Genomic DNA, 14,148 nt, shown 5'->3' on the forward strand with positions numbered 1-14,148 from the left:
GACAAAGCCATAAACAACGGAGGGACAAAGGCCCAAAAATAGGGACACTTTTTATATATTGCTCATACAAACTTTGAAAGTTGATAGAATAACAGGTATTGCATTAGCATGAATTTTCTGAACGGAATGAAGTCTGAGACTCAAATGTCTGTCTTTATTTTCTAACTTCAACCGTCACTGATTTGCAAATAATTTGCCAGAAAGCCAAACTTTTATGAGAAATGGGCCAAAAATATGAGGCAAAAATCTGGTCATTCTGCAAAAATTTGTACAGTTGAGAGGTACTGATCTCCTCCCCACATTTACATAATTTTTATAAGAGGGTTTTGAGATAGTGACTCCTGGTGTAAAAACAAAAGTCTGACTTTTAAGCCAACAATGCAGCATACTCATATTAGGCAAGCCAATATTTCCTTCATCATATTGTATTGACAGAAAATACACTCAAATGGGATATCTTTGTAAAGAAACTCAGTACACTCATGAACGCAAATGCTTTCTTTCGTTATCAAATCACCACAGTAGTAAGGAATACTTTCAGACTGGTTCCTACGAATTTCAAACTCTATCTAGTCTGTCTATGGAGGAGGTTGCTTACCTTTATACCTCATCAGTTCAATCAATCCTTTAATGCACGTCACCTGCCTTCATGCTCTTAAACTCCTTGCACTACTTGAATGGACGTGAAAGTTTTTGGCCAAAAGAACGTATAGGCATGTACACCTAAGTTACCATGAGAAATTTAAAGAACTGTCCTTGTATGTTGTCTCTTATCACCTGATGAGGGGAGGGGGACTTATGCCTTATATTCCAAGCATGCACCCCCCTTTGAAATATAATGTCTAAAAAGTATGAAAGCCAACACACTGCAAATATTATCAAGCATAAAATCTATATTAACTATAGCAACAACTGAGACCAGTTTATTACTCAGCATATTTTTTGTCTATATGCCACTATCTACATTTAAGGAAAGTCCATCCTGAAAAAAGTATCAACTACTATCTACCTTTAAGGAACTGTTTGATTATATTGGTGTATAATAATTCAGGCATAGAGCAATAGCAACAAAAGTTACTGAAGGCCAAGAGGCTAAAAGATTGAAAAAAAATGTTGTGAACTGTCAACCAATTCATACTAGCAGCCGTTCAAACTATCAACAATGCTGCCACACCTAAATGAAAGAAATACCCAATTAATAGGATCATAGGAGCATAGGAGGTTAGTAGGCCAATAGCCCTAAAGCCCTTACAAGCCTAGTCAAGTTTTACCCTTATTTCCACGATCAGTACCTATTGCCTCTGTCCAAGAGGGACACAAGTGGAACCCCTGGGGTGAATTTATAGTTACCCATCCAATCATCCCGACTGTGTTTGAACATGGCCAATGAAGTGCTCTGCTTGACATGAAGTGGGAGTCTATTCCAAATGTATGGTAACTGTGGGAGGCAAATCTGTCCCTCCAGCAGGTTCTATTAATGCCACATACCAGGTTAAGGCCTTTAGAGTGAGTGTGTACCATTTGACTTGTGGATATGCAGTCTTTCCAATAAAGTAGGATCAGGGATTGCCTTGTATGCAAGGCAGAGATCACCTCTGAGTAGTCTGTATGAAACAGAATATAGTGGCAGTAATTTCAGATGATCCACATAGGACAGATGCTGAAGACCTTGAATTTTTCTTGTGAGGAACCTTTGTGGCCTCTCCAATTGCTGCAGGTCCTTGGAAATGTACAATTTCAGGTAATTTCAGACCTGAAGAGCTTCCTTCCTATTCCTAAGCTACAGTATATTTTCTTGTTTTCAGGGTTCTTTGGATATCATTGGTACCAACCCTCGTGTCAGTTTTAAAAGGGGTAAAACTTTGACAACATTTTTTGAGACTGGTTATGATAGTTTTGCAACAAATTCTTGTGAGAGACCTGGTAATTTAAGGTGTGGTTGTTGCAGACAATGTAATTATATTTTAGAGAAGGAAAGCATTGTTATTAACAACTTTTCCATTAGGGTTACTTTTTTTGCAATTGCAACTCTACTGGTATTACATACCTATATTTATGCCAACAGTGTATGTGTTATGTGTTTTTATGTTGACAAAACTAAAAGGAAGTTCAAGGAATGTATATTCAAACATTTGGCTGATATTAGGAAGCAGAATGTCAAAAATTCAGTTTTTAAGCACACATTGAAGTTCCCAGGGCAACCCAGCCACTGAGGATGCACAAGCCAGTGCATTTCTTTGTGCCGGTCCCAAGCCCGGATAAATGGGGAGGGTTGCATCAGGAAGGGCATCTGGCATAAAACTTTGCCAAATCATTTCATGCAGACACCAGTAAATATTTCCATACTGGATCGGTCGAGGCCTGGGCTAACAACGACCACCACCAGTACTGTTAGCCAACAGGGTGCTGGCGGAAATTGGGCTACTGTTGGCCGAAGGAGGAGAAGAAGCGGAAGGCATGGCTGAAGGCAGGAAGAGAGGAGAAAGGCTAGGACTGTGGTAGTGAGGGTCGGAACTTTGAATGTTGGCAGTATGACTGGTATAGGGAGAGAGCTAGCTGATATGATGGACAGAAGAAAGGTTGGTATATTGTGTGTGCAAGAGACCAGATGGAAGGGGAGTAAGGCTAGGTGTATCAGAGGTGGGTTCAAATTGTTTTATCATGGTGTGGATGGGAGAAGAAATGGCATAGGAGTTATTCTGAAGGAACAGTATGCAAAGAGTGTTTTGGAGGTGAAAAGAGTGTCGGATAGAGTGATGTTCATGAAGCTATAAATTGATGGTGTATTGATGAATGTTGTTAGTGCATATGCTCCACACATTGGGTGTGCGATGGATGAGAAAGAAACATTTTGGAGTGAGTTGGATGAAGTGGTGATGACTGTACCCAAGGGTGAGAGAGTGGTGATTGGAGCAGATTTCATTGGGCATGTTGGTGAATGGAACAAAGGGGATGAGGAAATGATGGGTAGGTATGGTGTTAAACAAAGGAATGCAGAAGGTCAGATGGTAGTGGATTTTGCGAAAAGGATGGACATGGCTGTGGTGAATACGTATTTTAACAAGAGGGAGGAACATAGGGTGACATACAAGAGTGGAGGAAGATGCACACAGGTGGATTATATCTTATGTAAGAGGGCCAGTTTGAAGGAGATTGGAGACTGTAAAGTGGTGATTGGAGAAAGTGTAGTTAGGCAGCATAGGATGGTTGTTTGTAGAATGACATTGGTGATCAAGAAGAGGAGGAGGAGTGTGAGGGCAGCACCAAGGATCAAATGGTGGAAATTGAAAAAGGGTAATTGTGAGGTGGAGTTCAGGGATGAGTTAAGACAGGCACTTGGTGGCAGTGAAGAATTACCAAATAGCTGGGTAACTGCAGGAGAGCTAGTAAGGGAGACGGCTAGAAAGGTGCTTGGTATCACATCTGGACAGAGGAAGGACAACAAGGAGACATGGTGGTGGAATGAAGAAGTACAGGAGAGTATACAGACAAAGAGGTTGGCAAAGAAGAAGTGGGATTGTCAGAGAGATGAAGAAAGTAGACAGGAGTATAAGGAGATGAGGTACATGGCAAAGAGAGAGGTGGTGAAGGCAGCATATGAAGAGTTGTATGAAAGGTTGGACACTAAGGAGGGAGAAAAGGACCTGTACCGATTGGTTAGACAGAGGGACTGAGCTAGGAAAGATGTGCAGCAGGTAAAGGTGATAAAGGATAATGAGGGAAACATACTCACAAATGAGGAGAGTGTGTTGAGGAGATGGAAAGAGTACTTTGAGGGGTTGATGAATGATGAGAATGAGAGGGAGAGAAGGTTGGATAAAGTAGGGATAGTGAATCATGAACTACAATGGATTAGCAAGGAGGAAGTAAGGATAGCTATGAAGAGAATGAAGAATGAAAAGGCTGTTAGCCCAGATGACATACCTGTGGAAGCATGGAGGTGTTTAGGTGAAATGGCAGTGGAGTTTTTAACCAGATTGTTTAATGAAATCTTGGAAAGTGAGAGGATGCCTGAGGAATAGAGAAAAAGTGTTTTGATACCGATTTTTAAGAATAAGGGTGATGTGCAGACAGAGCTGTAGTAACTACAGAGGGATTACATTGATCAGTCACAGCATGAAGTTATGGGAAAGAGTAGTGGAAGCTAGGTTAAGAAGGGAGGTGATGATTAGTGATCAGCAGTATGGTTTCATGCCAGGAAAGAGCACTACAGATGCAATGTTTGCTCTGAGAGTGTTGATGGAGAAGTACAGAGAATGTCAGAAGGAGTTGCATTGTGTTTTTGTAGTCTTAGAGAAAGCATATGACAGGGTGCCTAGAGAGGAGTTGTGGTATTGTATGAGGAAGTCAGGAGTGTCAGAGAAGTATGTAAGAGTGGTACAGGATATGTACAAGGGCAGTGTGACAGTGGTGAGGTCTGCAGTGGGAGTGACGGATGCATTTAAGGTGGAGGTGGGGTTACATCAAGGATCAGCTCTGAGCCCTTTCTTATTTGCAATGGTGATGGACAGGTTGACAGACGAGATCAGACAGGAGTCCCCATGGACTATGATGTTTGCAGATGACATTGTAATCTATAGTGAGAGTAGGGAACAGGTGGAGGAGACCCTGGAGAGATGGAGATATGCTCTAGAGAGAAGAGGAATGAAGGTCAGCAGGACTAAGACAGAATATATATGTGTGAATGAGAGGGAGGATAGAGGAATGATGAGGATGCAGGGACTAGAGGTGGCAAAGATGGATGAGTTTAAATACTTGGGATCAATAGTTCAGAGTGACAGTTAGTGTGGAAGAGAGGTGAAAAAGAGAGTACAGGCAGGATGGAGTGGGTGAAGAAGAGTGTCAGGAGGGATTTGTGAGAGACGAGTATCTGTAAGAGTGAAAGGGAAGGTCTACAAGGGGGTAGTGAGACCAGCTATGTTATATGGGTTGGAGACAGTGGATTTGACAAAAAGGCAGGAGTTTGAGCTGGATGTGGCAGAGTTAAAGATGTTAAGATTTGCACTGGGTGTGACGAGGGTGGACAGGATTAGGCATAAGTATATTAGAAGGTCAGCCCAGGTTGGAAGGTTGGAGACAAAGCCAGAGAGGCAAGATTACGTTGGTTTGGACATGTGCTGAGGAGGGATTCTGAGTATATTGGGAAAAACATGCTAAGGATGAAGCTACCAGGTAACAGGAAAAGAGAAAGGCCTAAGATAGGGTTTATGGATGTGGTAAGAGAGGACATGCTGGTGGTTGGTGTGACAGAGCAAGATGCAGGGGACAGGAAGAAATGGAACCAGGTGATCCGCTGTGGTGAACCCTAACGGGGAACAGCCGAAAGAAGATGATGACTGAAGTTCCCAGGACATACTTTTAGGTTTATGGAATTGATATGGTCAAAACTGATCTGGGGGGGGGGGCTTGGAATGAATGTACTGAGCTCAAGTAGCTCAGGTGGCAAATTAAATTACATGCTTATTTGTGTCCTGACCTTAATGAGAATGTTTCTATGGACAGTGTTCTGAAATTGTGATCTTATGAAGTACAGTTTCACAACATTACACTTTTTGTAATTTTTTTACCATGGTTTATTTTTAAGTCACCTAGAAAAAAGAATGTAAATATTTATTTATATTTGTTTCTTTACAGTTTTTGTCTGTTAATATAGGGAATTGACTTTATTAAGGAAGGTTTTTATCAGCTATTTTTTAGCACATGACAGGATATGGGGTTATTTAAATGGTTTGGTAGTTGTTTTTAATTGTTCTGATGAAGTCCTTGATATATACTGGACGAAAGTGCTTAACCTGTTTTTTGAATAAAAGTGGATGACAGAGTAAAGTTGCTCACTATTTACCTTTTTTTCACTTTGTTAGATTGTTTTAGTTTTCTTCTGGTTCTCAGTTTTTTGTTGGTATGGTTATGTCTTCTCCGGTTTTGGAATTGGGTTCTGGTTTGCAGCAAACTCAGTTGTGAGGAATTATCCAGAAATGTAGGTTTACTTACCCAGTTTGTTGGACAACTCCACAACAAGTTGCATCTTTGACTGCTCATTCTAGAATCGTGAATTTATGCACTCTGAGGATTCTGATATTACTCCCATCCTCTATTTGAAGGTAAGAATAACAGCAATATGACTTTGTCTCCAGCTTTGCCTTCTTTGGTTGTGAGTAACGGTTCCATGGATTCCAGTCCCTTCAATTTCCAGTCTTGGTTACACCAATCACCAGCTTTCAACTGTATGGATGGAAGGGAGACCAGTATCCTTCAATAAATGATTGACCTGCTTGAGAGTAAATTGTTAAAATGCAAAAAACTGCACATCAAAAATAATTACTTTTTGGAATCCATTAAAGTGAGAAGTGTCCCAAAGGGATTGAGGTCAAGGAAGTTCCCTAATGGTTTGACACTTAATTCTCCTTTATATTGAGAGCCCTTAGAACTGTTTGACTGGCAAGGGTGTGAGCTGCTCAAATTACTTATTAAGCACAATAAAAAGTGTATTGATACTCTAATGAATGAAGCTGTGGAATTAGACTTGGTTATTAACAATGATTTATTATTTGAACATAACAGAGTAGAGTACAATGCTATGTTTTCCAGGGTTGATAAAATTATTGATGACATCAAAAAAAGAAAGGAGAGAAAATATGAGAGAGATAGGCTGGATTATACAAATGGTAGAGCTTATCCAAAGCCTGTCCAATTGAATGATCAGGCTCGGGCTGATGAACCAATGATTAACAATGGTCAACTGAGGGAGGAACCAATGAGAGAACAGCAAAAATCCCGAATGGAATGAGGACTTTGAGACGTTTGGACAGAATAAGGAACCAGAGAATGCAGCAAACTCACCTAGAAAAACCTCTTTCTTCAGATCCCCAATAAGACTCCACATTGGGACAACTACAGAGTTGAGATCTCAGCTGAGTGACCAATCCAAGACCTCCACCACCCTCTCTGTCCAACCAGCGCTTTGTGTCCCTGCCCAAGTAGCTGACATACACACTCTTTGAGGTTTGAGTTATACACACACACACACACACACACACACACACACACACACACACACACACACACACACACACCTGGGAAAGGCTGGCAAGGGTTTACTAGCTATGCCCCCTTCTTGCCAGACTATAAGGTAGTTTCCCCTGCTACCAATCACACCTTATCAGCTACTTTACGGCCCTTAACAAAGAGTGTCCAATCTTACTGTCTAATGTAGCCCACAGTGTCACCAAATACATATGCAAGTACTCTCAGAACTTAAATATGTCTCACAAATAACAGCCATAATGAAAGGTTTAAATATATTTAATAATAAATAATAAAAAACAAGACAATACTCAGTATATAATCACAGTAACATCAGAGTTCAAAATCACAGGGAATATTTAAAACAACATTGCAGTACAGTCTCAAATAAATAAAAAAACATCTAAAGTAAGCTTTGCTATATTCCTAACCACAACCTAGAGAATTACTATATTCTAGTTAACTTACAGAGTAAGGCGGATGTGTGGTAAATGGATCTTCTTGTCAGGAAACCCATACCATGTATTTAAACTTACTGGAAATACTCAATATCCAATCCAATGTCATATTCATGGGTGACTTTAATTACCTCACTATTAACTGGTAATTATATATTATACCAAACTTACAGGCATAGATATACCTGGATTTTGTAAACACAAACTGCCTGGCCTAAATTGCCAGTATAACAACCAGTGGTGCAACTATACTGGATCTGGTCCTTACTAATACTGGAGAGTGCTGTACACCTTCTAATGTAATGTCTTTTCTGGTAAGGTCAGACCACATAATTATCTCCTTTGAAGTCAAAATAAAACCTGGACCTTACCTAACCCTAGAATAGTCAGGAACTGATCTAAGGCTAACTTCCTACTATTAAGTGATAACTTGGCAAAATTTCAAGCCACCATAAACCTTGGGAACACTGCTGCCTAGATGGAGCTGTTCATAGAAACCCTATACAAGCATGTTAATAGCTACATAGAGAAGCTGTACCCACCAGGAAGAAGTACAGAAACCAAAAAAAAAAAAAAAAAAAAGCCATCCTGCTGGAATCACAGTATCAATAAGCTGTATAACAGAAGAAAGAAAATCAGGGCAAAAATTAGTAGGCACAGCACTCAGCAAGATAAAAGCATTAACATCAAACTAAAAAAGCAACTCAGAGGACAGATATAGTGTTCTAAAGGCAAATTTGATGTAAATTTGACATCCCAAGCCAAGGACAACCACGAGGCATTCTTTAACTATGTCTGCAACCTCAAAGGCAATACACAATTGTGTGCAGCGCTCATTGTTAATGGAACCACCTATACTGAACAAGAAGATATAGCAAACCTCCTAGCTGACAAATTCAGCTCCAACTCATACCTCTCAACCATACTGAATTCCTCAGTATTTACCATTTTTGAGCTCAAAATAATTAGGTGCCACGAATTTCTGAGTGGCCCCTTTAAATCCAGATTTTATTTCCGTTTTATGTTCATGCTGATATCATCAAGGAAATAAACCATATCACTACCTGGAAAATGTATTCTTTCTTCTTTAGTAATTGAAGTTATGCTGTTGCTGCCTAGTATAAAATGATTTACTACAGATAGTGTGTTGGAAAATTATAACAGATATTTCCACCTCAGGCACATATACTGACAGCTTGACTAACTTCATTTGCATCTCTGTGTAATAAAAAACAATGTTGTCATACAGCTGAGCCTCTTTAGCCAATAATTACAAAGAAGGATAAGAATACACACCAAAGGTCCAAATCAAGGGCACTGAAATACTGAGATGAGAAAACTGAAGTCAAATCTCGAAAGAATAAACAAATATATCAATGTGTGGTTTCTAAAGAATAAGAACTCTGCAGATGCAACATCTGATATCATTTAATAACAGAAATCTTCATTGTTGTGTCATAAAATTTATAATGCTATGATGGCAGAGCAAAACTTTATGGTAAAATTACACACAGAAATGAGATGCATGATGAATGCTGCATTGTCACCCACAGAAAGAAACAGCTTTTACTAGATGTGAATATACTGGTAGAAGGAGAAACTTGTGCTGTTCAATCAAAACCCATCAGCAGTTAAAACTCTTGGGCAGATATATTCTATGGTATCTCACGTGACTGTGCAGCCCCCCTAATATTAAAAAGTTAAACACCAAAGGACAGAAAATTATTTGTACACCCGGATGGGGTGGGATGATAAGGAAGCATGCCACTCAACTGCTGTAATTTACAATTTTGCCCTTAGATCTGCCAGCCCCCTTCACCCAGATTTGCTGGTGTGTTCTGCGTAATGATATAACTCTTTATGGTGTGTTCTGCATAATGATATAACTCTTTATGGGTAATCAAAGTCCCTACAAAGATTCTTTATTGATTACATTATAGGTTTAGTATTTCTAGACATATTACTGAATTAAAAAAACAAAAACCACCCCCTTTTTTGGCATTCTGTTGTGGTTTCTGAAAGCCTGCCCAGAGCCCTAAGTTCTGCTTTGTTGTAATTTTGTTTGTGGGCAAATACCATCTCTTTATCCATCTATCTGCCTGCAATTTTTTATCGGGAAATCAAACTGGACAACAAATAAATCCCCTTTTAATGGTCACTCGGGGGGGGGGGATTTCTAATACAAAAGACATTAATAACATGAAATATGAGGTGATTATCACTTTTGCTAATACTGACAGGTTCCTTAAACATAAACAATTAAAACAGTATAAAGAAAAAACGCATATTGCTAAGTATATTCATAAAAGTAGATATCCAAGATCAGTTATCAAGTATCTGAATAAAAGAAATAGTTTTAAAATAGTGCATGATTCCAGTAAGGATAGTGTGCAGGTATTGCTTTATATGATGAGCAGATAATAAAATTTAAGTAGCAGATTATGTATCTTCTAGAAATAGTACATTTTTGGAGAGAGAGAGAGAGATTAAAAATGCAGGAATGGGGAAGAAAAACAGTCTGGAACTGACAGGAAAGAGATAACGTTTGAAAAACAGATATATATGTATATAAAGTACAGTACAAGTATGAGGTAAGGCAGCAGGTAAGTTGGACAACACAAAGAGTGAGTTAACATATGCAGGAAAAGGAGTGAAAGAGTCACTAAAGTTGTTAAAGAGAGCGAGCTGTAGAGGGAGGAGAACAGGTATAGCTGTGTGGAGGGAGGGAAAACAAAAAAGTGGGTAGTTTGGGGAGCATAGAAATTAAAGAATAGCCGAGACACCAGTTACTGATTTGCTATCCAAAGTATGTCGCTGATCCAAATGTACCATTTTTCAGACAGCCAAGGGTTACAATAAAACATGTAATGAAACTAATAAGATGAATTTACACATAACAAAAAATACATTTGAACGACAGAGTAGTACAGTAATGTAAACGAAGCAATTGAAAGAAAATTGAATATGTAACATTATAAAGTCTTTACACTATTATAATGTTTGCATGGGGTATGACTCAACAAAGGGAAATTTAGAAGAAGGTAGTTGGAGGAAGTGAGAATAAAAATCAGAGTGCGTTATGTCTGAAATAATGTGTAAGAAATAGAAACTAGGTAACTAAAGATAAGGACATTATAGAGGAGGAAGTCAGACAGAGAAATAGGAGGGAGAGAAATACATTAAAGCATACATTTCAACTGTCCAGATTTTTGTCTCATATTTTTTCCTGTTCCTTGTTAAATTTGTGGTTTTCTGGCAAATAATTGAGGACTGAAGTCACTAACTGATGATGGTCGTTTGAGTTTCAGACATCATATCCTTCAAAAAATGTATGCTATTGTTAATGCAAAACCTATTATTCTATCAATGTTCTAATTTTTAAGAGCAATATTTAAATTCTGCCCATAATCTTGGTCCTTTTTCCCCCTGTCCACATTATTTTTAGCTTTGTGCAGAATTATTGTGCTATGAGGTTGAGAGCTATGGACTGAAGTAGGGAATAGCAAAGAAGATTACATTAGGTGACTGTGTGATTATGATGGAGTTTACAACCAATGCCACTGATTCTCACAGACATCCCTGATTTTGGCATAAAATATTGAATCAATGCCTTTTTGTGAAAAAGGTGGTGGATTATAGTTAAGGGAATCACTACAGTTACAGATGTTGTGTTACTGCAAATTGCATGTCAGTTCAGGTTCTCTTTGTTACATTTATAAATCAACAGCCTCAGTATTTAAAAAATGTTTCTGATTAGTTGTACTTTTGACTCTGATATGATATCAACAGCTTTATTTGGCTCTAGCGGGGAGAATTTGCCTATGCTATTCTGTTTCTTTTATGAAAGTAATGAACATTTTTTACCTTGCAAGCAAGTCAGAAAAGTGGACCTGCATCTTCTGAGCTAAACTTGCAAAATGTAATCCATCTTAACAGTCCTGATATGCGACTGTAGTGACACGGTTACAGCCATGATTATTCAGTCCAGATCTGAATCTTCCTTAGCAACTGCTTAGCAACATAACGCCTTGGAGTGGGCAGGGTTACATAATTATGTATACAAAATTTCTGTCAATGTCTCAATTTTTGGCCAGTTGTACCTACTTTTCATGGGCCTTTGTCCAGATTTTTGATGTTTCCAGTTTGAAAGTTATGCTCCAACTTTACCCATCTCTCCCCCTCAAACTTTCTTCATGAAATACCATCAAATATAACTCCCTCTGCTATCACTAGGAAAAAGTTCTTTAAGCCCAAGAAAAATGCATCAATGGGCTCAGACAATATCCCAGGATGCCTTCTAAATAGCATGAAACATGAACTATCAGAGCCTCTGGAATTGCTGTTTAACAGTAGCCTCCAAACAGGCTGAATACCGTATGAATGGAAGACAGCAATAGTTATCCCTGTGCACGAAGGTGGACCATTTACAGACCTTGGAAACTAAAGACACACAAGTCTCATTAGTCTTATATAGTCATAGGTGACTCGATAGTGAGGCACACTGATGTCCCACTCACTAGGTTGAATAAGGAGAAAGTAACAGTCAGCTGCCTGTCAGGCGACATGATCCACCACATAATGCATGCACTCAGGTCCCTCAACAACAGGTACAGATATGACTCTGTTATTGTATATGTGGGTGTGAATGACCTGACATGTACCACCCTGGGCTACATGAAAAGAGACTTGGAGGAGCTCTCAGATTATGTAGCCCAGGTGGGAATGACGCTAGCCCTGAGCAGCATCCTACTATCATCCAGAATGATACCACAGTACAAGCAGAACATGATTGAGTTCAACAATTGGATAAGTTTCTGGTGTCATTCTAAGGGGAGCCAGTATCTGTCTGCCTGGGATGACATGACTGACAGACCTTGATGCTTTGCCAGAGATGGCCTGCATCTGTCACCCCTGGGCTTCCGGATACTGGCCAAGGCTCTTGCTACACCTATAGTGTCTTTTTAGGCAGTGTTCCAAAGAACAAATTACCACCATAACAGCTACAAGCACATGCAATCTGCGGGTCATGCTGCTCAATGCTAGAAGTCTAAATCTCAAAATGCACTCGCTCAAAGCAATCCTTAAAATGGAGAAATCAACATTTGTGCCATAACAGAGACCTGGTCCAAGGCAGCAGAAAACACCCTGCACTACCAGGCTATAGCTCATTCCACATCTTTTGGCCCCAGAACTTGGACCGAAGCTCCAAAGGTGGTGGTGTTTCCATATTCATAAAGGATGCACACACCTCCATACTAGCGGCCAACATAACGCATCTGAGATACTTCAGGTGCAGCTAACATTGGGTAAGAAAGTGATTCAGGTTTTAGCCTGATATAGGTCCCCAACCATCTCCGAAGACTCACACTCCACATTCCTAAGCACCCTGGAGAATATTAAGGTCCAACCTAACACTCTCATACTGGGCAACTTCAACTACCCCTCCATTAACTGGGAAAACTACTCATGTACCAATACACTTGCCCAATGGTCCCTGGAGTTCATTAATTCCAATGCCCTGGACCAGTTCATTCTTTCCCCCACTAGAGGTAGCAACATCCTTGACCTGGTCATTACTAACATGGGCGAACATTGCTCTACACCAGTAGTCAACTCCTCTCTGGTTAGATCCGACCACAAACTAATCACCTTGAAAATCTACATCCCTCCCACCCCCACAAAGGTAACCACCATGAAAAACTTCTCCAATGCTAACCTTTGGCTACTAAAACCAGAGGTGGCTAACTTCATGGCACCCATGCAAATGGAGATCAGTTGCATGGCCGCTAAATTATACACCAATGCACTGTATGAACATGTACACAAATGCATGGATCTTGCCATAGCCAACAAAACCAAGACACTCTCCTCCAAGAAAAGGAAGACAATCTGGTGGTTCCCTGCCATAAACAAACTCTACAACAGAAGGAGGAAACTGATGTGGAATAAGGTGAAGTCCCAAGACTGGAAACACTCCCTTATCAGCCTCAACAAAAAGTTGAGATCCCTCATCAAATCCTCTAAAGCTAGCTGTGAAAACAGAATTGCAGCAGATAGCAAAGACAGCCACAAGGCCTCCTATAGCTATGTAAAGAATCTCCATGGCAATACCCAGATTTGCTCTGAGCTACTGTACAATGGTACCTCCTATACTGAGCCAACAGATATTGCCAATATACTGGCTGAAAGATTCAGTGCCAACTTTACCCCCCACAAGAGACCAGTCACAGTACCAGTAGATTACCAGGCACCCAGTATTACTGCTGCACAGGTTAAAACAGTACTGTCCAAGGCCAAGAATACAGCTTCTATAGGACCTGACAACATCCCTGGTTGTGTTCTACATGAACTACAAAGTGAACTGGCACTTCACCTGTGTGCCCTGTTCAGTCATAGCCTCCCCTCAGGCTTTGCCCCTACCAAATGGCGCACTGCTACAGTCATCCCTATCTACAAAGGAGGAGCAACTACAGACCCTGGGAACTATTGCCCAATTTGCCTGATGAGTCTGATATGAAAAGCTATGGAACGTATCATTTTGGACCTAAAAAATAAGGATATAGGGAATCTCCAAACCCTGGATCCCACACAGTTTAGTTTTGTAAAGGGTAGAGCATGCCTGTTCAACTTGGTCAACTTCTTTGAGTCAGTCACCAGAGCTGTGGAT

This window comes from Protopterus annectens, chromosome 4.part0 (assembly GCF_019279795.1).
Source record: "Protopterus annectens isolate FY-2018-M chromosome 4.part0, PAN1.0, whole genome shotgun sequence".
Classification (NCBI taxonomy): Eukaryota; Metazoa; Chordata; order Ceratodontiformes; family Protopteridae; genus Protopterus; species Protopterus annectens.